The sequence below is a fragment of the Emydura macquarii genome, unplaced genomic scaffold, assembly GCF_026122565.2.
Source record: "Emydura macquarii macquarii isolate MOO-44397 ecotype Brisbane River unplaced genomic scaffold, CSIRO-AGI_Emac_v2 contig_691, whole genome shotgun sequence".
NCBI classification, from domain to species: Eukaryota; Metazoa; Chordata; order Testudines; family Chelidae; genus Emydura; species Emydura macquarii.
In genome coordinates this window covers 4,457,463-4,480,823 of record NW_027130828.1, presented here as the reverse complement: position 1 = coordinate 4,480,823, position 23,361 = coordinate 4,457,463, and the positions used below count along the sequence as shown (strand labels likewise).

Below are 23,361 nucleotides of genomic sequence, written 5' to 3'. Positions count from 1 at the left end.
CAAAAGATGGCTTTGAAATGAGACGTTTGACATTTTTGCATGTTCTCATTGCCACAATAGATGTGTCAAATGTCACCAAAAACTGAAATTCAGGGAGCGCAAAAGGAAACAGCAAAAACATTCATGGAAAAATTTGTGGATTTAAAAAAAAAAAACGAGTCTCATCCTTTGCATTGAGAAATCTTCCTACTCCTTCGCATTAAACTTGTGGAGGGAAAAAATATACAATAGAAAGGAACAAAGTGCATGGGCAGTCTGGCTGCTTCCTTACATGCAAATTCTGTCTGTCAGGGTGAGCATATGTCTCAATGTCCTATGGCCAAAAAAGAAGCATTTCTTTATGCCACTAAATACATGAGCAGGTGCTTCCTAAATGACGACATGAAGCCACCTTGCATGTCCTGAAATTGCTTTGTGATTCAGAGCACGATATGATGTGGGCTCCACCGTGCTGAGGCACTAGCGAGCTGGAACTTGGTCACCAGCTGGGGTTGGCCAAAAGTAATTTAGACTCAGGAACACCAATATTCCCAGCTTGTGTGACAGGAGGAAAGGAGAAAGGACTTGAAAAGAAAAGATAATTTCAGTGGGTGCGTTGTCACAGACTATAATAATGCTAACAATGAGCACAGCCCAATTAAACTGATGTGGACACATTTTCCCAGCAGGTTTATTCCTGCTTTAATGGCCATCATTCGCTGTCAGTAAACTCCATCTCCTTAAGATGGATATAATTACTGAGGTGTAATGTCAAATCTGACAAGCAGCATTTCATATTGAGCACCATCTCTAAGTCCCCATATGCTCCCTTCACTGACTGTCCTTCAACAGCAGGTCCCTAGCCCAGCTTTTCCATTAAATGCCAACTTGGAGCCAATTTATACTGTTGCAACTGCATCAATTTCAGTGAAGAGGCTCTGGTGCTACTAGGAGCAGAGTTTGGACCACACATACTGTACTCCCGTTACTAGATTTCATTGCCTAGCATGTATGTAATGCTTCTCTAATGGGTGCTCCTCCCTTTGGCCTCGGGCACCTCGTTCTGGGCAGCAGTGCACAGGTGTGAAGCAGGAGACATGAGTCTCCTGGCACCATATGCGAGCTCTCCAGAAGGAGTCTGGTTCCAAAGTGAAGAATGAGTGAAGTCTGAGATCTCTGGGGACAAGCCAATGGTTACCATCGGTATTGTGGCTAGGGGATTAGATACATAACTTGGATATTCAGGGTTCAGAAAAGCAGGATTTACCTATTTATGGCTGGAATCAGATTAGCCCAAGATCAGACTTCCATCACCTCTCTGCCACCACGTTCATCAGCTACATTTTAGAAAGTTTTATATCCTAATTTATTGTAAATCGAATAAGACATGTTAACTTAAATAACATTCACTTTATAATTGAGAATTGCTTGATGTACTTAATGTCATAAAGAGCCAAGTTAGTGCAGCTTAGCTTTTTTAAATACAATTTTTTAAGACCTCATTGATTTTAACAGCAGTACGAATTCTCCTTCAGCAAGTCAGGTCGTACTTCAAGCAGATTCAGCCCAGCGTCAAGTTGCAACTTTGGGAGGTAACTAATCATCGATTATTCCCAGGCTTGCAATTTAAAAACACCTTTCCAGAGCTAGGCTCTGACTAAGCAAAGCACTTAAGCACATGCTCAAGTCTCATCTGTGATTTGACTCAGTGTGATATCAGCATGTGCTTAACTGAACGGGGGTCCTAACGAGGGGACTCACTGAGTGGCATATCCTCAGCTGGTGCAAATCACCATTGCTCTGTTGGCTTAGGCAGTAAACGTCAGTGTCCCTTTCAACTCTCCCCAGGAAATGGGATCGTGGAATGCTGCAGACCGAACAAGAGCAATGGGAGCAGGATCAAGCCATGAGTGAATCCTCAGCAGTCCACTGTGGGGTTGGGAATGAAATATTGTAGTACCTGTTTTACAGATAGGCACAGAGAGGTGAAGGGACACACCCAAGGCTGCATAGCATGTGAATGTGGAGATAGGACGTAGGAGTCATTAATCCCAGCCCCGCCCCCACAGTCCTTTTTAAATGCTGAAGACACGTAATGCACCCAAAAATTGCATACACAGAATAATGTTCATGCTGTAGCACAACCCAAGAAAAGCAGGGTGATCTCCCATTAAAGCCAACCCTCTTTTTTTTTAAAATGTGCCTCTCTGCAGCCAGGAATTGACAAACGGGGGTGCCTAAAAAATATCCTGACCCCTTAAGGAGAGGGTAAAGCTGGAATTCTCATGCCTTCTGATGGGTTTAACCACTCTGCTGCAGGAGAGTGCTGTGTTAATTATCAAGATGAAACTTTCAAATTGTAGGGAGCTGGAAGAAGTGCTTTTGGATGTATTTACTCTCCATGGGGCCCAATGCGCCTAGTGCTGAAGGCTGTAAGAGAGGACGGTTGTTCCTAGCTGCTAATGGCGTGTTTTCACCAGTCAGAACTCATTAGCTGCCTGTCCTGTGTTTGACCATGTATTTGGGCGCATTATTAGTTTTTAAAATCAGCCTTAATGCTGGCTAATCATTAGAGCTAAAAACAAAGTGCAGCATCTCATTCAGGAGGTCACATTGTTACTCTGCTAGGAAGAATCTGCGGCTCTCATCTGAGCAGGCAAACATTTTTTCATACTTTCAACATGTGCAACAAGGAAGCTGTACGTCCTGCCCACTGCAACGCAGGCTTAACAAGGACAGTGGGGTGTTGTGGGAGCTGCTTTGAAGCAGGGATAAAATGTTGCAACTGTTGTAGCAACCACTGGCCCCAAAATATTGTAGCAAAAGGCATTTTCTTATAGGTGTGTTTGGCATTAAACCAAATAAGCAGTCCGCTTCCCTGATGGAGAACTGCAAATAACTGTATTGGTGCTGGATTCCTCATCACTGTGGTCCAAGCAGCAAGGGAAGCCCTCAGCATTGTCGGTACACACAACATCAGTTCCAGCTCGGGGATGGGTTCCACAGCTGGGTCCCCTATAAGATTCTCTCTCAGATCACAAGTGAAAGGGAGCTGGGTGTCTTCTATTGAGATTCTTCTTTGCAATCTCACTATACAGTTCAGCCCAGTAGCCCATCTTTGCTTTGTGAGATGCAGGAGTGGAACAGCAGGTGATAAAGGTGTATCTGCAGAGCTGTGGTGAGGACGGAAGGATGTTGGCAGAGCTTGGCAGTGAGAAACTTGCATACAGAGTATGCCCAACATTATACTTGCACAAAGCCAGTGTCATTCAGCCCTTTGTTCAAATGATCACTAAGTTCACTTACCAAAGAAACTGGGGTGGGCTGAGGAGATTAGGACTCCTATTATACTGACGTGCATCACGGAGATCTGTTTGTAAGGGGAGAGCATTTTAGCAGCTCTAACCTTGACCAGCTGAGCCAGATAAAGACTCTCTGTTCTCTGTGGTCATTACTGGAAAGAACTTGACATAAAAAGGGCATTCAACGTTTATTTTTATGGCTGGACTTTGTAGCTGGATGTTTCCTGAGCTGTACACTCTGCCTTTGCCTCCTTGTCAGGTCTTCTGTGTCAATCCCCTGACATCTTGCTGTGTTGGGTAAACCAAGGCAACTGGGATGTACTGTATCTTTGTTAGCTTCTTGGCATTATCTTAATGGGGAGGCAGCATACTCCAGTGCATTGCATGCTGGACTGGGACCTGGCTTTTATATTACTGATTTGCTAGATGTCACAACCTTAAACAAGTAATTTTAACCTCTCTGTATCTCCAGTGCTTATCCCCCCCTGTTGAGTGCTTTGAGATCTGTGGATGAAAAGCACTATGTACATGCATTACAATTATTTTATTTCTATACAGTACTGTACTAGAGGTCAGTGTGAATTGTTTCGTGGTTGCACCAAACTGTTGTGTGATTCAGTATGGCTGCAATAAACCAAAAGTCCTTTATGCCACTATATCTATGCAGGTGAGTTTCTACAGTGAATGAATGTGTATGGGCATGTTGGGTGTGAGACAGGACTGTCAGGATAGCAGTTCCTCAGGTGATGCTGTCAGTGTGATTCAAAGCAGACTGGTAGAGACCACAAAGAGGTGAGTTTTATCTCTGTATGGTCCATTTCATCCTGAGCCTCTCTTTACATGGCTTGGGGTGAAGTTAGAAATAGGTCTCTTACTATAAACACTTACCCAACTGTTCTATAGCAGTGTCCCCAAACTTGTTAAGCATACAATGGGGTCACCTGTGTTTGGAACCATTGCTGTAGAGTAATGTAGGGTTCCTTAAATGTTGAGCATGCACTCTCTTCTGCTCTACGTCTCTCCGTCCCCACACCCCCGTCAGTCCTCACCTAGTCTGCAATCTGTTGGGTACACATCAGAAGTAAACTTTGCCCTTTTTATTAAAGGGGGTGGGAGTGATGGAAGGGAGGAAGATTTACTTCTTGCAAAACTCTGAATAGATCTGGAAACTACTTCCTCAGTTATAAAGAAAGCATTTTCTTAAGATCCCCACAAGAGGGAGTTTAAGCCTTTTCCAGAAAGAATGTAAAAGGATAACATTAATGTAAAGTGTTCCATGTAATGGTGCAGTAACTGGTGTCTGCAACACCCTGTTAAAGGGCTAAATGAATGGGTTGTCCATTATCACCAGTCCCAGGCTGACCGTGTCATTCGAAGCTCACACTGATGCTGTACATTTGCATGGGGCTCTTTCTCAAATGCTGTGATCCTGGTTTTCTCACTGGGGGTGTGTGTGTGTGTGGGAGGGGAGGGGGGAGAGGGGGGATCCACAATCCTCTCATTGTGCTTGCAGGCTCCATTGGCACTGAGGGGCAATGTGACCTCCTAGTGTGCACGCAGGAGCCGTTGGCACGCTGCATGCCAAGTCCCCGAATGTGCCATTTTGCTATAGCTCAGGGAGAACTGTGGATTGTAGTTTGTGTGGGAAGGACCAAGTCACAGCTCAGAGGTCTGCTCCATGTTCATTCACCATTTACTTCATCATGTAGCACCAACATCCTTGACATCCTCCCCTCTTCTGTCCTGTTCTCCAAAGTAACACCATATTAACTCCTTACTGCATCTGCTGTGCTGCTGCTCTGTTCCCAATCCACTGAAATCAACTGACTTTCCACTTTCCTTTGCAGAGAACCAAATGAATCATGTCATAAATAATCTAAAATGGTTTCTGGGAGGGGCTGGATGGTGCAGGGAATTGTCTATGGGATAGGATTTCTTTTGCTTCTGGGCTGTTTGGTTAAACCCAGCCAAGATTAGCAGTGACTGAAATGTATCACTTGCTAGCTGTTTAGTAGCCCCTGAGGTGGGTCTAAGTCCAGTTCCAGAGAACATGTGTCAATATAATGAAATACACCACCATAATTGGTTCTAATTGGCTTCCTCTGTGGCAGTGGCATCAGAGAGGGCAAGGGGGACTGAACTCCCTTGTCAGGGTAACCAGTCTGCACCAACAATGAGATGTGTCAGCAGGTCAGGGTAAGGGAAGCTTGCACCACATCTTCCTCTGCTGTACCAGTTCTGTGATGAATAATGGACTTTAATCTCCAGGCCTGTCAATTTGGCACCTTGTATAAGACCAGCAGTCACTCGCTCCCATCAGCAGACAATTTAAAATGCACTCATTTGGTAGGTCAAAATGGAGCTAGTTCTTTTGTTCCTGTGTATCAATTTACCCTCTGTAGCATATTGCCTAGTGGGCCTTGTAAGCATCCTTCCTGCACCAGGGAGGCTCCCCAGCATCTAAAATGCAGGATTAGAGGCATTCCTGGACTAATGTGAAATCTAACTTTTCTTGATCCTGGCTTTCATCTAATGACCCCTGGCTGGAACAGAACACCCATCCGATTATCCTTGTATATTACACTAGTGAGACTATGGTCATAGCTCTGTTCTTTACACCAGCTCTGAGGAAGTGCATTACATGGACCGTGTACATGTGTGATGCCAGCAGCTAGCTCGAAAATAAGTCATGTACCTGAAATTACACCTGCCATGCCAGGCCTGCTGTCATGCACTGAATCCTTGATTTTGCACCCCACATGCAGTGTGTGATGCTTAGGAAAATGATCTAACCTAGTGTTTGATGAATTGGCAAATACCTACCATTATAGAATATGAGCCCCTGGCAGAAATTGCCCGTGTAGTTCTACGGCACTGGAGTTGAAAAGGCAGTACTGAACTCGGCAGTGCTGAAGAGTCATTGCTCCTGGCCATGCTGATTTAGCCTTTTGCATGACCTTTGGATAGCAATGGGAGGTGGAAAGTGAAAGGTCATGCAACCAACCCTCCCCTGCCCACATATATACACTCCCCACTATTGTAATACAAGTGAGAAATCTGACACTAGACCAGATAAATGGTTACACTTGGTAGGTCTGATTCTTAGTAGCTCTGAAAGTGACCTACCAGGAAAAATAGAAGCCTGAGAGGAAAGTGCTCAAACTTATAATACTATGTGGGGGCTCTTTTCCTGGTGATGGTCTTGGGCCTCCAAATGCGAAGACGCCTAGCCTAACACCAGCTACTTCTGAACTTGTGCAGTGCAGGCGGTTTGCCTCTGCTACCTGTTGTGTAGGTGTGTGTTTTTCATCTGCAGACAAGAGGGATTTGTTCCAGTGGCTTGGCTCAGTGAGAGAGAAAAACAAGTATGAATATCAGTGACCTTGTGGCTGTGAACTGACAAACCAAGTAAATGATGTTCATTGAGGCTGAAAAGCTCTGCTGTGTGGGAGCCAGCCACGGGCTTGCTTTTCATCCTTTACCGGCAGCTGCTCCCTTCTTCCAGTGGTCTCTGTGTCTCTTGAAATGCTTGGGAAGGTGAATGGGGCAAGGGCAAACTCTGAAAGTTACTCTGAGCAATTGACTGTGAAAACAGAGGTTACCCTCTTTATTAAAATGTAATTTTGAAGTCTACAAGTAGTGTGGCAGAGTGGTGCATCATGCCAGCTTCTCCATGTTTGAGCTGTAAGTTGCTAAAGTGAAAATAGAAAAATTAAAAAACTGTGAATCTTATTGAAACTGCGAGAGAATTCTCCTGGAGATTAAAGTAAGGAATACAGAGAGAGAAATGTCTCTATTGTATTCCTCTGAAGTTGTGGCTTCATAAAGGGGGTTGCACTGGTAGAAGCTAGTGGCTTTTAATCTATTCTAAGACTGCAGTTATGAAAAACCTTCTGGCTGAATTATACATTCACTTATCCTGAACCAGAAAATCCATTAGAGGCATATGGGCCATGGAACAGATCTTAATTTAAGATCAGATAAAAGAAAGTCCGAGGCAAAGGCACCCAGAGCACATGGCGAAAGCTTAGAAAACTAAATTGGAAGGATCCAATTAAGGGCTTTCAAAAAGATGTGAAAGATTGATGTTAACGATTTAAGGGCTGAATGAAAGCCAGGATAACGTGAGCATGTTGCTGGTGCCGAGAAGGGGGTAGGTGGGCTGGGGAAACTGCCCTCTCCAAGTGACTTGCCTTCAAGAGGGGAAATCATCAAATTGACCCTGTGCTGGAACCACACATGAGTCTGGAAGCAGAGCTCCATGTTCAGTTATGCCCTAAATAGGCATTCCTGCTGCCACGAGACCATGCTGCCTTCTGGGAGTGACTGAGCTAGGGGGGAGCATGACCCTTCTCTTTCCATCTTGCATTCCTGGGTCATGGACAAGAGTTTATATCCCTGCCGCTGCAAGTAGCTGTGCACAATTTTGGTGTAAATGACGACCAGCACTGAGGAAAGGCTCAGCAATAACCTCCAGTTCTATCATATGGAGACAAATGCTGTCACTTTCTACTAAGTGTCCTCCCTGTTTAACCCCCTGCTTATTGTTGATTTAGGCAAATGGTTATTGTATATCAGCTCTGTACATGGTAAGGATCTAAATCATATTGCTTCAATCCTAAGGATTTTGAAAGAGGCTGGCTGCTGTTATATAAAGGTAAACCAGCCCTCGCAACATCTGCTGTGCTGGGGAAGAGGGAGACCAGATGCAGGGAACTCAAGCAAAAGGGTCTGCATACCGCACACCTGCACTCTGTGGTACTTTGTCCCTGGCAGGGCGGAACGGTCTTACAGGGAGATCTACAAGCACGCAGCTCCACCACCCAGCTTTGCTGAGTGCTGATGGCAAGGGGCAGAGGGGGGCAGGCAGGAGAGCTGCTGTGCTGCAGAGAGGCAGTGGTGAGATTCGTCAGCTTGAGTAGGTGTCCTACATAGCTCTGTGTCTCGTTCCTGTAAGGTTGTGTGATGTCAGTCTGCTTCCAGTCAGCTAGAAGGAGTGTTTTCCATGCAGGAAAACTTACCTTCATGAAATTAAATGAATAGCTGAATTGTCTCTATTGTAACTGGTTTCCACTCATTCCTTAGAGGACTCTGCAAATATCTTCATTTCTTTCTAAGCTGGCTGAAAAGCATAATGCTTGTGTTCAACTTCTTATAACTCTAAACCTCAGCATGGGAGGTGGGGAATGGCATGGTAAATTGCATTGTCCATCTCCTCAGCACATGGCGCTGTACTGAAACCTCCCTTTTTTCAGGAGGGGGAGTTTAGACTGTTGCCCCACCTTCCCCCCGTTAACAGTCCAAATAAAAGTGGGCTTTTAAAGGCTCTAAAGTATTGGAATCGAACTCAGTGGGAGGCTACAGCAAGCAGCAGATCAAGTGCTGTAGGCAATGCTTAAAAGAACATTTCAGCGCATTCAGAGAAAGGGAATGCCATGGAAGTGAAGTTATTAATTAAAATTAATTAAAAACGTGGAGAGGTGATTTCTTGTTGACTGCTCTTAATTGTTCTTCGCTGACATTGCAATAGCTGGACAGGAGTTAAAATGCGTCTTAAAATTAAAGGGACTCATTGAATAGACCTTGGCATGCAAACAAAGGGGCAAAATTGGAGACTGCACAGGGAGGTGTGTGTGACAGAGAGAGAGAATACATGGTAGTGTGGTGTGGTCTAAAAGTTTCACCTGCCTGAGTTTGGCAGGGTAGCATGACCGCGAGTGAGAGATGCAGGACATGCTGAACAAATGCCGATACAACCTTTGTAGCTGTCACGTGTTTTGTATGAGAGCCATTTTACAGGCTGTCTTAGCACGTCGAGCCCAATTGGAAATACTTTGGTTGAAAAGGAAAATTACAGCTAGTATATATTTTAAAAAACTCTAAAGATGACTTAAAACAGTGTTTCGAAACATAATGTTGCAGTGGTAAAGCCTGACACCTGGGCTAGAAGATAAGGCTATGTATCCCATTAGAAAGCTGGGAGCCTGCCCATGCCTAGAGTATAAAGTTCCAACTTCTCGCCTTGTTGGCTCCCCAGGTACCTGATGTAAGACCTGGCACTGGTGCAGGACTTAATGGGTACATCTACACTGCAAAAAAACCCCTATGGTAGCGAGTCTCAGAGCCTGGGTCAGTTCTTGGGCTCACGGACCTCCTGCTATGGGTCTAAAACTAGCAATGTAGACATTTCCATCCCCACTCTGCAAGCCTGAGTAAATTGACCTGGGCTCTGAGACTTGCTGCTGCAGTGGGGTGGGTGTTTGCAGTGCAGACCTACACGTTGTTTCCAGGCCAGTCAAACACAAGTCAATACAGGAGTAACTGGATGACAGGGGTCAGACTAGATGATGATCTAATGGTCTCTTCTGGCCTTAAAATCTGTTAATGAATCTAGGCTGGGATCTTGGGTTAGGGTAAGTGTTGCTAAACCGAGAGTTTAACTTTTCAGCATGAACCAAGTTGTAAAGCTCAGTTGTGGAGCTGAACTCTGCCAGTGTTCAGAATGCTTTAGAATCCATCCAGGCTTTTGTGTCTGGGCCATCTGTAACAGTCTGGTGCTGCCAATCTGGTACCTACCACAGTGTTACCGTTTCTTTCTATAAACAAACCTCAGCTCCCCATTCCTGTTGCCAATTCTGGTGCCAGTCAAGAGGAATGTTCTAAAACAGCTTTTAAATCGGTTCTGTGAATACTAATTATGAAATATGAAGCAGTGTTTTCCTTGGGCTTAGGGAGCAGCCAGTACAGATTTGGTAGTAAATGAGTTTCTGAGGCATGTCCAATGAGTCCTGGAACCCTGCCGTCAGTATAACTCACCATCTTTTCTCATTGTTAAAGAGCATGCTCGAACCCAGGAGTTAATTCAAGCTGAATAAGCTCTGTGATGTGTTCATGCTGAATACCCTAAAATGGAATTTTGAATTGTTCCTTGGAGAGGCCCTGGGGCTCAGTGGTGACTATTCAGTATTCTTTACTGAGATACAGATGCACTCTTGTATCTCGCTGCAGCATAGTAACGAGCTTGATTCAACAAGGGGAGAAGTGAGAATGGGGGTAAAAGGATTTCTGAAATTAATGATCGCTATTTGGGGGGGCAGTCTAGCAAATGATGGTATTTATAACGTGCTGTGTGTGGAAGCTTGCTTAGACCCCTATCCTGTGTATGTATTCAGCCTGGGTTATGCTGTCTTCTTTGTGCTAACCAGTGGTGCAAGACAGTGGCTGCCCTCACAGGAAAGGGGGTGGTGGAAGAAAGTTCCATTGCTTTGCATGACTCAGATCATACCATGGCTGGAGGAGGCCAGGAAGGGTCTAAGCAGCCATCATATGTGCTAATTTCTCCATTGGCTTTATAAATGAAAGCTGCTCCCCCTCTGTTGGCAGAAACCCCAGGCGAGAGTACAGTAATGTGGCCTGTCTCCCTTTGGAATAACTCCCTTTTCCAGTTCAGGGGATGCTGCTGGTACAGGAGCTGTGATCACCACTGTTGGCAAAGGCCCACACATGTCATTTCAAACCGTGGAAAGTCCTCGTCTGGGGAATGTTGGAGATGGGTGCTTGGAGACAGATTCAGGAGATGGGGGAATGTGGCTTGTCCTTTAAATCTCTAATACATTAGTCAGATGATAGGATTTGCTTCATTACTGTGCTAAAAACCTGTCCTGTTCATTTTTCTGGAGATCTTACTCTAAAACTGTAGAGCCTTGAGAGACCAGAGCCCTTATGAAATAGAAATGCCAGAGTGTCCCATGGTGATAGCCCCTAATGCTGCAGGACCCCACCAGAGTTTAGCACCATTCCGGCAGTACCACTGGTTGCTCTGTAATATCCTCTTCATTGTAATTAGCTTTAAAAATGAATTGCCTAGTCTGGAGAACAGACTGTCCCTGTTCAATGACAGACAGGTTACAGGCTGTACCATATAAGGCTCCTGAAGGTAAGATGCCTACTCAGAGCCTTTTAAACAGAGAGAGAAACATATTATTCACTAGAGACAAGAATTTTCCATGGTAACCATTCCAACAATACCAACAACTTACTCTTGTCTAAAGATTTATGTAACTTAACCAATAATGAGAATTACAGTCCCCTCAATGCACTAATATCATTCACGTTGGTATTCAATATGTGTGGAGCCGGAGCAGCTGTAACAGGAAGAGGTGGGCCTCAGGCTTTTTCCCAACAATTCCCTCAGAACCCAGTAAATTCCCCCAGTGGTCTGTCCACCTCTCTGAGAGCACCACAGGGGGGAAGATACCTCCCATTTCCTGGAGTGGGACAGAACGTCCACCCACCCACAGACCCAGCCCATGGTCCCATTTTCCCTCTGAGATAACAGCCTTCTCTGGCTGCTGGCTAATGTAGTGAGTCCTGAAACTCAAGTGGTAGAGTACTATAGTGCTGGAGCTTCAAGGTTCAAGCCATGATTATGGGATGGTGGGGGTGGGTGGGAGGTTTACAGTTGCACATAGCTGAACTCGTTTCTACCATTTTCCTTTCCTCAGAAAGATGCTGGACACTGTAGTGTGGATGTCTGCCTTGTGAGGAGTTGGAAAATGCAGTGAGAAATCAGCAGCAACTAGTCTATGGTCTGAGCTTGCTGGTGCTTCTGTGCCACTGAACGCCCAGTGAGATTTCACTGTGGAGTGATTTCTGATGAGGATGGGGTCAGTTTCTTTCACAGCACATCCATTGTTTGAAATCCAGGACAGGTCCAGTGATAGCTGAGCCGTTTAAACCAGGAGCCCATGACAGACAACCCTCTGACACACAATGTCAGAAGCCAGCTGGTGGTGTCATGTGGAGAACCTGAACCAAAGGAATTTATCACGGTTTCATACCCAGTTCAGTCACAACCAGGCCTGGCACAGAAATCTCTGAGCATCGGTAGTGCTTCTAATGCACTAGTGTCTCTCCAAGGATCTGATGAAGCTGTGAAATACACACAGGCCATCAAAGATCACATAGTTAATCTCGGTTCCCTCTTGGATGACATGGAGATCTCCTGCAGTGGTACTGCACTATCACATGCTGCCACTATCACATGCATGGCTGGCAGCCATTTAACATCCCCATCATGAAACCGGACAGCTCTCGCTGGTCATCAACAGACAAGGTCCTGCTCAGATGGAAAACACATTATGAAAGGGTGCTAACCCATGCACCTGCTGACAATTCTCCAGGGTTATGTGATCTGGCAGACCACATGGCTGCAGACCCAGCGACGAACACTGATCCTTCATCACTTGAGAAAGTTTGTAAGGCCATCCAAAAGTTACAGAACAGACGTGCTGTGGGACCTGATGGTATTCCACCAAAGCTACGCAAAAGTGCCTTGGAACTAGTGAGCATTGGCCTGCATCAACTGTTCTTAAAAGTGTGGGTATCACGCAGAACGCAGCAGAATAGAAAGATTCATCATGGTGTCCATGCACAAGGGCAATGGATCTCAAACGGAGTGTGGCAATTCCAGGCCAATCTCATTGCTGTCAGTCCCTGGAAAGGTCTTCACTCATGTCCTGCTTGGTAGGATGCAGCCACTCCTTAACATACATCATCACCCACCGCAATCAGGTTCACTGCAGAGCAGCTGACAATGGACTCCGTCCTTACCCTCTGGCTTCTGGCTGAGCCGCACCAAAATTTAATTTCTAACTTCATGTGGCGTATATTGACAAGAAAGTGGCTTCTGATTTGTTTGACAAGTCAGCATTGTGGCTTGCACTGAAAGAAGTTGGCATCCCATGTTCTGTCAAATCTACTGTGTGAACTTCACACTGGTACCAGCCTCAGCGTACGCATTGGTTCATGGGTTTTGCTATGTTTTTATAACCTCAGGTGTACAGCTGGAATGCATTCTTACCCGGACCTATTCTGTTGAGCTATCGATGGATATTAGGTCTTGCTGCTCCACAATCACGTTTGGTCAAGAAGTATTCACTGACCCAGACGGCACCAACAATACCGCCTTGCTTGTGGAGAAGTCAGAGAATTTCAGCTCCATCTTCCAAGCTCTCTAAGACACCACCCACTCTATGGGATTGAACGCCTCCTGGCAGAACACCAAGCTCCAGAACCTTGGAGCTAAGCCACCCGACCCCCAGTGCAGATGGGGTTGAGTACTACGGAGAGTGTTGATGAGTTCATCTGTGTAGGCTGCAAACAGAGTTCAGATGGTGGCACCAGGCCAGACGTCCTCCAACGAATCGGTCTTGCTGCCTCCTGCATGAAGTCAATTTCTAGTTTATGGATACAAAACCGTCTTTGCACTGACACAAAGTTCAGGATCTATTGAACCCGTTTACTGCCTGTAATGCTATACAGGCCAGAAACCCACACCTTTTTACAGGCAGACTCAGAGCAGCTAGAGGCATTCTGTATGCTCTGTCAGCACCTAACCCCAGTGGTGTACCAACGGGGGTGGGGGACAAGGCCCCCGGGCACCAGCCTGCGGGGGCACCAGGCCGACCCTTCATGATGTGCAGGGGACGGGAGGGTGGCGTTGTCCCCTCCAGTGTCCCCCGTCCCCTGTCCGTCATGAAGGGCTGGCCCAGCACATACACCCCCCAGATTGGGGCAGGAGGCCGCCCCGTCTGAGCTGGCACCAGGCTGCAGGAGTGGAGCGGCAGGTAAGTATGGGGTGCTGGGCTGGCCCTTCATAATGGGCAGGGGGCACAGGAGACTGAGAGGCAGCTGGTCCCACTACTGCACTCCCCCCATGCATTCTGATACAGTTTTTAATTACATGATCACATTTTTTTCCACAGGACCCCTGTTTCATTCAGTGCAAAGCATGGGACCTGCTCTGGGAATGGAGCAGGGTTGTGTAGTAAAGGAGGCTGTTGTCTGCAGGACCCCATCTCTCTTTCAGAATTGGGAAGGTGTGTAATGAATGAGGCAGGGGATTGCAGGAGAAAAAATGATGGTTGGTTTAGCAGAAGTGCTAAGCACTCACAGCTGCAGCTGAAGTCAATAGGGGCTATGCTTTGAACATATCAAGTACTATCGATTGTGAAGCACTTTCAAATTAGGCCCCTGAAATTACTTGACCTTATTCTTTCTGTGCCTCAGTTCCCCATCTGTAAAATGGGTATGATTTTCCCCCACCTCACTTCACAGAGTAGTTGTGAAGGTAAATTATTTAATGTTTGCAAAACACTCAGATACTCTAATGGTGAGTGCCATAAAAAAGCTCACGAGGAAATCAATAATTCTGTATTCAGATCAGGGTATGAACAATGTGCAGTAAATGAAGCCTGCGTCCTGTGATGGGTTGTGTACCCCACACAGGCAGTGAAAGGGCTGCAGTGGGCCTGAGAGGCCAATTATGCTATCTGATTGCACTTGAAGAGTAGGCCAGGCTTAATTTAAAGATGAAACCAGTGATGCTTATAAAGAAAGGAAGCATGGGTTAAAGTCGCTTACAGGGAGAAAGGAAAAAGAACTCTGCCATTCCTCTATGGCTAGTAGTGAGCAGAGGAAGTCCAGGAGAGAGTTAGACCCTGGTTCTGATGGGAGAGGGTAGCAGGGGTGAAAGACTCCTGAAGTGGGCCTGAGAGCAGGCCAACTCCCAGGCAGATGGCCTTGTGGGTAGATGTGAATTGAGGATCCAGACCAGGAAGGTAGCTTCTGGGAGTCAGCTTTCTGTAGTGCAATATTGCAGGGGAGGATTTTGCTTTTGAATTTGGTTGAGAGACTCCAGGGAGAAGTCCTGTGGCCACTACTCTGATAGAAGAGTGGAACAGAAGAGGAACCCTGGAGGGACAGAAGACGTTAGATGGATGACTAGTGTTTGTTTGAAACATCTGTTTGGAAGTTTGATACTATGGAAAGGGAGAGACTTCAAAGTGACCTGGCTGGAATGCTGAGCCACGAGAAGAGGCGGATCACGCTCAGGCCAGCGTGCCTGTCCTTAGGAAGCGCTGGGGAAGGTGGACCTGCTGTGCCATACTCAGCCATGTGGGTCTGTGCCAGCAGTGAGTCCATCCACCGAAGAAGGAGAAGAAAATAAAATATTGCATAACTGCTCATTCAAGGATCACTGTCCATTCTGTGCACCATACGAGGCATGGCCCTGGGAAGAAAATAGTATGTTGTACAGGATAAAGTCGATATCATAATGCCTATGCACAAGGGGGCCAAATTAAGGTTGCATGGACAACTCTAATAATTTTGGTATTTTTTAACTTTGGGTGCTTAGCTTTGCAACGTTACTAATGTTTTTTTTAATGTAGGTTTTTGTGGGTGTGTATAATAAAACATGGAACAAATCTATGGCTGCTTAATACCCCTCAGTGCCTCAGTAGTTCCTATATTGCTCACCATGAGTGTTCAAACTTTCACAGCAACAGAGCTAGAAATCTGATCCTCCTCCAAAGCAAGGAGCCCTAACAACTAAGTTAAAGGAGATTCTCCTTTATCGGACAGCAGTGTAGAGACTATGGCATATGGATGAGCAGATCTGATTCCATCTAAGAGGACAGTAGGATACATTACACAATTGCCAATAGATTGGAGTATTTTATTGCACTGTTATAAATTACTTCTATAACAAGCGGTATATAGTTTGTTCAAATGTTTTATCAACCTTGTGTGAAATGTATGCTCTACATATCTCAGATGTTGAGAGGTAGTTCAATATTATAGTTAGAACAGGAAAACCTTCTTGCCATTAGAGTAGTTATCTTTTTTTCCCCTCTAGCCCTCTTCTCCCTCTTCATCTTGCTTGGAAATTATATGGTACCTGCATATAACCCAGATAACATTCACAAGCATTTCAATGGGCGATGATGTTATCAATTGCTGCAGTGCTGCTTCCTACATCACATTGCTAAGCAACATACAATATAGCAGCATGTTATCCACCTGCAGTTAGAAAGACAGCAAGCTCTTGTATCTAATAAAATCTCTTTCGAGTAGTGGGCTTCCTTTCCTGTCACATCAGAATCAGTTTGTTTCAACATATAAGTCAGGATTTGCAGTAACAGTAAAACAAAATTCTAAATAAGTAGAGGGATTTCAAATTTCCTTTTCATTCTTCTGAATGATTTGGTAAATGAAGTTCAAATTGCTTTAGATACATTAATAATCCTTCACATCAACCCCCAGGAAGCTGGTAAGTAGTATTCTCACTTACTGATGGGGCAACTTCCACTGACTTCGATGGGAGTTGTGCTTGAAGGCACCAATTCAGCAAAATCCTTAAGCATGTGCATAACTTTAAGCATGTGAGTAGACTCATTAGCTTAAGCAGATTTGCTCACATGCTTAAAGTTATGCACATGCTTAAGTACCTTGCTAAATAGGTGCCAAACTGAGGACAGAGATGGGCTCTTGGATTGTATATCCAGAGCAACCTATATACTTGTCTACTCTATATATGCCTATTGTATGCTCTATTGTATCTGATGAGGTGAATCCTTAATTATTTCATTTATTTCAAATTGCTCAATTTCAAACCATGATAATTGTGAATCTGAAAATATCTGATCTCTGATAGTTTATGAATCACCATATGATGTTTGATAGCAGAGAGCCTTCTCCCTAGCCTCCCTTCCTAGAGGAACATAGATGGTGCAATTTCAGTGCAATTCTTGTTGTCATCTCTTTAAAAATAATTAACATTTTGAACAATGCTTTTTTTAATCTCTGCATTCTAAAAGGCAGTGTCTGGCCAAAATCCTTAAGATGCTTGACTGGCTCATAAGAGAGAAATGTTGCTACCTTTACAGCTCTAATAAGGACTTTCTTATCAGACGTATGGCATTGCCTTTTAAACAGCATTAATATCAGCTGTGATTACCATGCCCGGATACATAAAACCTTCCAATTGCTCCTATCAAGAGCTGTTTAACATGTTTTTATTACCATTAGCCTCTCCAATGGGCATCAAAGGAGCTTTGAATAATGTATCTCTTATTTTAAGGACCTGGAGGGCAAGGTCATAATCAGAGTTATTTTGGGTAATAACATGGTGAGTTGTGTAATATCATGTAAACAACAAGGAGGGAGAGGAACTGGTTAGGGTGTTTTAAAGGGTTACAGCTAAGAGCAGCTGTGCTGACACTGAACAAAGGAAATATTGGGCTAACTTGGGAACTATTTTTCAACTGGGAAATCGGTTCAGTTGAACAGTTTCTATGGGTAGCTGGAGCCATTGTGAATTCTGCTCCTTCGCTGGTCAGGGAGGTCACCACTGAGTGATGCCACAAGCTCCCTTTCTCTCTTCCTTGGTTGCCAGGGAACTTGGTTACTTACTGCCTGCTGGTTACCCAAAGAGTAAGATGCAAGGTCCAAACCTAGACCTCTGTCCCTCTCCCTTCTCCATTTCCATGTTCTGTCTCATTAAAGGAAGAGAGAGATTTTCTGGAGTTCTAAGCATCTGTAAGAGTTTGAGGAGGACTGACTCTCTAGGAGGCATGAGGCAGAAGACATAGACTCTGTAGATAAATAATAGTGCACGTGGGGTGAAACAGAGTGGCTCAGTGTGTGATAAATTGGTTTCATTTGAACAGAGAAGTAGATTGGCTGATAATGCTAAATACTATGCAATTTCCTTTGAAATTAGCAGATGGAGTGGGAAGAGGTACAAAAGTGAGAAAAAAGAGAGATGAATGCACGCATTGAAACAAAATACTGCTAAAACATCATGAGAGAAAGAAGGCTCAGTGCAGAAATGGAAATGTGATCATTGGTCCATGAAGGCAAGGTGAGTCTGTGGAGCTTTGAGCCCATGTGCTGTGTTCCAAAGGTGGACATTATGTAATAGAGATGAGAGAGGAGTACGGAAACTAGGGATACCCCCTGTGCTCAGTGAATTAGCAAGAAGAGGAGTCAGCAAAGTGAGGGTCACAGAGCTAGCAGCAAGCGGGGGGGGTGTGCTAGAGGATGTCTAGCCCATGCAAACTGACCACTGCACTAGTAGCATCTCCAAGTGAAGAGCACAGAAGAGCTAGTTTAATGTATCTGAAATGATATCAACTGATGGAGCTGAGCTTAGCAATCTGAGAGACCTCCTAGGCAGGATAAGAAGGGAAATCAGGGCATTTTTGAAGCAGATAAGAACAGTCTGCCAAAAAAAGGGGGAAAAAAAAGGGGGAGAGAAGAATTTAGAGCACATATAATGGGGACTTTAGGTTATCCTGACAAAGCAAGACAAGGAATTAGTACAGTGTAAAGGTGGGGGGAGGAGGTTAATTGCACTGGGCAGATAATGCAGGACTCTTGCCTTGGAACAGCCAACATGCATCAATGAGCCAGACTTGATCATTCCAGTTTGATACACCACAATTATATCAGATTTGCAATATTCCCAGGAATATGTTTCATGGACGTTGATTGAATTTTCAATAAGAATAGGTCTGTTTGCAAAAGTGTAATTTGCTTGTAAGGTGTGTAGTATGTGCCTTTCTAGTGGCAAGATCACTGAGGATAATAGCCTACGGCTGCTGGTTAATGGAGATATTCCTTTAGCTTAACTGGAAGACGTCTATGCTTTAGCTCAGGAGGTCCCTGGTTCAGAGCCCAATGTGACTTACTGTAAAAATTGTTTTATAAGTGTCACTGAGGTGAGTATAGAGGGCACCCCATACACTATGTATGTGAGAACATGCATATAGAGAGAGAATTGTGACCTGCAGACAGTAACATATACATGCACCACACATGCTAGTCTCTGTATGAAACTTAGCTAGCTCTTTACTGTAAGCCTTTGGTACAGTGGGGAATCTAACAAAAGGATGTGGAAGAATGAATGGGAAGAAGACAGGAATCAACTCATATAAAAAGAAAATCAGTTTTTGGAAAATGAGGAGGCGTTGCATGTAAAACCCCAGATGGGGACGATACCCTCTATTATCATTGAAACAAAATGAAATTGTCAAAACAACAAAAGCAGACGCTGCTGTGGTTCACCAGGGACCATATGGGACAGAAGTAAAGAACATGCAAATGAGAGCATTATTAAATAAAAGTGAAGGCGGCTTAACAATAATTAGAAAAGCCAAAATGAAAAATGAGCATCAAGCAGAGCAAGACTTTCCAGTTAAGGTACATTAGAAAGGGGCTGGAAGCGCAGCTCCTGGGCAGCTAGCGAGCAGCAAAAGAACGAGATTTGGCGTCACTGTTGAAGAAGGATTACTGGGGAGGCTGGAAATGAAGAATACTGGAGGTATTAATAATTTTTTGCATCAGTCTTGCAATGGAGAGAGTGGGCATTTGCCAGAATCAGGAAGTAGATTTTGGTGAGAATCTGAAGCAGTAAAGTGCAGATCCCACAGATATTCGTTATGGGTTCAGGAGCTTTGAAAATAAATAAGGCAACAGGACTTAGATCCTATAAGGCCAAATTCTGGTCCCATTGACCTCAGTGGCAAAATTCCCATTGGTTTCAATGGGACCAGGATTTGGCCCCATCTCTCAGTGTTGAGTGAAAGGAAGGAGAAACTGGAGAAGTTAGAGTAGCGATTACTTACATGTTCACTGAGAAGCCTATTTTCTTAGGGCAACATGGAGCTGTGTAGAGGGCCAGCACATCCATAGGCACTGCCTAAACCATACTGAGATTAAGCAGAGGCACAGACCTTTCTTGGCCTTCTGCAGGACATGGATGAATTTCACTCCTAGTTCTAGGCCAAAAGCAATCACCACAGAACAAACAGCCCACAGCCAGATCCAGGGACAGCTGGCCCTAACTCTGAAATGAACCAAACCAGATCCAGCCAGCCTCACCCTCAGGAGCAGTTTGTATTCGGGGGGAATGTGCAGGTGCAGTCCATCTGTCTTGGGGTGAGCTGTACCTGCAAAGGGTTAAAGCCCAAAGTGCTGGCTGGTGCTTGAATCAGGTGACCCAGGGTCACATGGTGACAATCGGGAAAACAGTACCGCCTATAAAATGGGCTGCCTGCTCCCACAGAAAGGGAGACCTGCAGGCAGTAGGAAAGTGGTCTTGTAGCAGAATGGCTGATGGGGTGGATCACTTGGTGATTACCGGTTCTATTAATTGCCTCTGAAGCACCTGGCATTGGCCACTGTTGGAAGACAGGATATTGGGCTAAATGGGCCCTTGGTCTGACCCAGTGTGGTCGTTCTTATGTTCTTAACCAGGAAGGTGGCTGGCTGTGGAAGCTTGCTATGATTTAGCTGGGGAGGGGGAGCTGGGAGGAGGCCTGCAGGGTGTTCTAGGAGGTTTTGCATGGTGGACCAGGAAAAAAAGGGTCTAGGAGAGCCAGGAAGATTTCAGCTCGAGCCCTGAAACAAGAGACAAAAGGATTTGGGGGGCGAGAAGCCCTGTTATGGGGCTAAAGAACTGTCTGAGCCCAGGGAAGGGCTAAAGGTACAGTGTGGTTCAGGGAAGAGCCAACTGGTAGCAGGAAGAGGGAGGGAACCTGCAGCCTGGTTCTGCTAAGCCCCATGCTACAAACCACACATGAACTATCTGTTAAAGGGAACTTGCATAGAATGACGTGTGCCTGGAAGGGCTGAAGGAAGTGATTATATCATGGAATCAAAATGGCTTTAAAAAGCAGCGCCCAAGAGGGAGAACGTTACTGAAATTGCCTGGGTGCATATAGACTGATTGGAGCATTGAAGGGGAAACTGAGGTGCAGACACATGACCCAATGGGGTGTACTGACTCTAGACACCAAGAAGGCCACCGCAGCATGCTTCGGAGCATGGGGGGATGATGTGCTTTCCCATACCACCCAGGGCTTCAGGTTGGCAGTTCGACTCTGCCCCACTCCCAAAGCAGAGCTGTGGTTAAAAGCCATAAGAAAGCCCAAAGTCTGGGAGCATTGGAGTTTGGAGAAATATCCAGGTTTGCGGTGACCCTTTGCGCCTTTTACCCATCACTACGGTTGGAGGACAGTCAGCACACAGCAAAGTGTCCGGCATCCATCACTGAGAAAATCAAGCTAGCATCCCCTCTGTGATATATTAATTGCTTGGCTTTAACACTGCAGCAGCTGGTAGAGGAATGCTACATCTCAGTGGGTTATGTTGAAGGGGTTAAAACTCCCACATAGTTGCATTTAAGATTTTCTCTATGATTTCCCCCCACACACACACACACACCCCGTACTGGTTTTAATAATCAGGATGATTAAGCAATTGCGTGAACCTTTGCAAAATGGTGAAGAGGGCATTGTAGAAAGCAATTGCAAAATAGCTAAAAGGCAGGGTTGAGGAAGAGGACGTGCACAACCAGACAGGATCACCTCCTGTAAAAGAGCATTCTCAAATGAAGAGAGCTGACAGTCTCAGTGGAAATAAACCTTTAATCCTGGCAAAGGGAAGCATTCCAAAGAGGGGGGTGGAGGGGAGAGTAACAAATCAGGAATCGGAGTGGGAAAGGGACAAAACTCCTCCAAGGAATATTCTCTTTCGTTATCCTGCCTTTTGTGCCATCTAACAAAGTAATGGATCTTAACTTCCTCTCGATGAGCTGTTCCTGCATCCCCTTGGCAGCTGCCCTCGCTGTGAGGTTTTTGAAATCAGAACCACTAGTGGGGGGGAAGTAAGTAAGAAATCAGACTGGATTAGGAGTAAACTTGAAATGTAAAGAGCCCTGCTCCAATAGAGAAAGGAACCTGAAAAACCCTGAGGTGCACGGTAGGTGACACACTGACCAAGAGGTCAGGGAGAGCTGTCGCAAGTGCGAGGAGCAGTACATGAGAGAGAACGGAATGAATTCTGAAAGGGACAGTGAGTGGAGGACTGGTGAGCCCCCGGGTGCTGGCTGACACAGTGGAGAGAGGCTAGTTCATTTGGATTGAGTGTGGGCAGGTTTGGCATTCCATGAGAGGGGAAACTGAAAAGCAAGAAAGTGAAACTTCCTTGGAAATGGCATGTGCCCCAGGGTGCTAGGAGTGCCATGCTGCTGCGAGTGTCGTCTTTTGGATGAACAGTAAAACCAAAATCCTGACCACTTCTGGTCATTAAAGTTCCCATGACCTTTCTTGTTAGGATTCAGGCATTAGATACTCTCCAGCATGGCTGGTTATATTTTTGCCTTTCTAAATGTCCCCTCTTCTTCCAATTGACTGGGGTGGTGTTCTTCAGTTCCTGTGCTAGGTTGTAGTGCCCTTTTGCTGCAGTAAGTATGCACCCAAACATCTGAAACATGCTTTGGAATCCAAAACCGTGTTATCCATGTCAGATGGGCTGAACCCTGCAGTCCTTGCCGAGGCAGCGCTCCTACTGGCCTGTAGAATTGGATCCAATATTCTCATTATTTTACTATTCCTAAACTAGACAGAACATAGGAAAAGTGAATGTGAAATCAAACGTAACAGACAGCAAAGGGAGAGAATGACAGAGGTACATCCGAAAAGAGGCTTCATAGAACTATTGTATATGAAATGAACTGGAAAGATGATAAGATTTCATTTTTCTCTCACATTTCTCTCCTTTAGTGCCCAAACAATAACAAATCAACGAACAGAAAAGCTAGTTTGAGATCTTCGCTTCTTGGTCTGGGGAGTTCACATAAAGTGAGACAAATATGGAATAATGTACCCAAAAAAGGCTGCTGAAGTGAAGAGCATCATTGATCTGGAAGGACAACTGGCTGACTCCCTAACAACAGAAAGAGGGATACGCAAGAAACGGCAAATGGAAGAGAGAACAGCTAAAGCAGCAGGCTCAGTGCAAGCAACACAACAGCCGATGAGGTTTCAGAACACATCTAATTCTAGGTGAGGTGGCTTGTGTGGGATTTTTCCTCAGTAAATAGTCTGTGTTTGTATACGTGTCTGTGAAGTTGTATTTCCTTTCATTCGCAAAAATTCTCTGTTTGTCCCTTCTCTAGCTGTGTGCCGTATCTTGCAGGGCCCCAAGATTGCAGAGGAGGAAGGGATCTGATTGTGAGTTTTCTCTTCCAGTCCCACTAGCAAAGGGTGCAGTCGCTGAGTTGCCAACTCAGTCCCCGAGTAAGACACGTGCATCGCTTGTGTCTTAGGCCCATTCTGGGGGAAGTAAGTAATCATCCACAAACAAATCAGAAACCCTTTTATACAGAATATTAGTACACATCTGCATGAATGAGTGGTCTGCCCAGAGATCTTGGCACCCTGATGCCAAT

General features: G+C 45.2%; 1 long non-coding RNA gene across 1 annotated transcript in view; it reads left to right on the top strand.

The window, feature by feature from the left end:
- The window catches only part of LOC137148770 (uncharacterized), a 61,840-nt gene extending 38,679 nt beyond the window's left edge, over positions 1–23,161 (top strand). The window contains exons 2-4 of the long non-coding RNA XR_010918587.1: positions 17,848–17,988; positions 22,694–22,975; positions 23,089–23,161. This is a non-coding gene — a long non-coding RNA (uncharacterized lncRNA). The remainder of the gene's footprint in view (positions 1–17,847; positions 17,989–22,693; positions 22,976–23,088) is intronic.
- Positions 23,162–23,361: the final 200 nt, after the last annotated feature.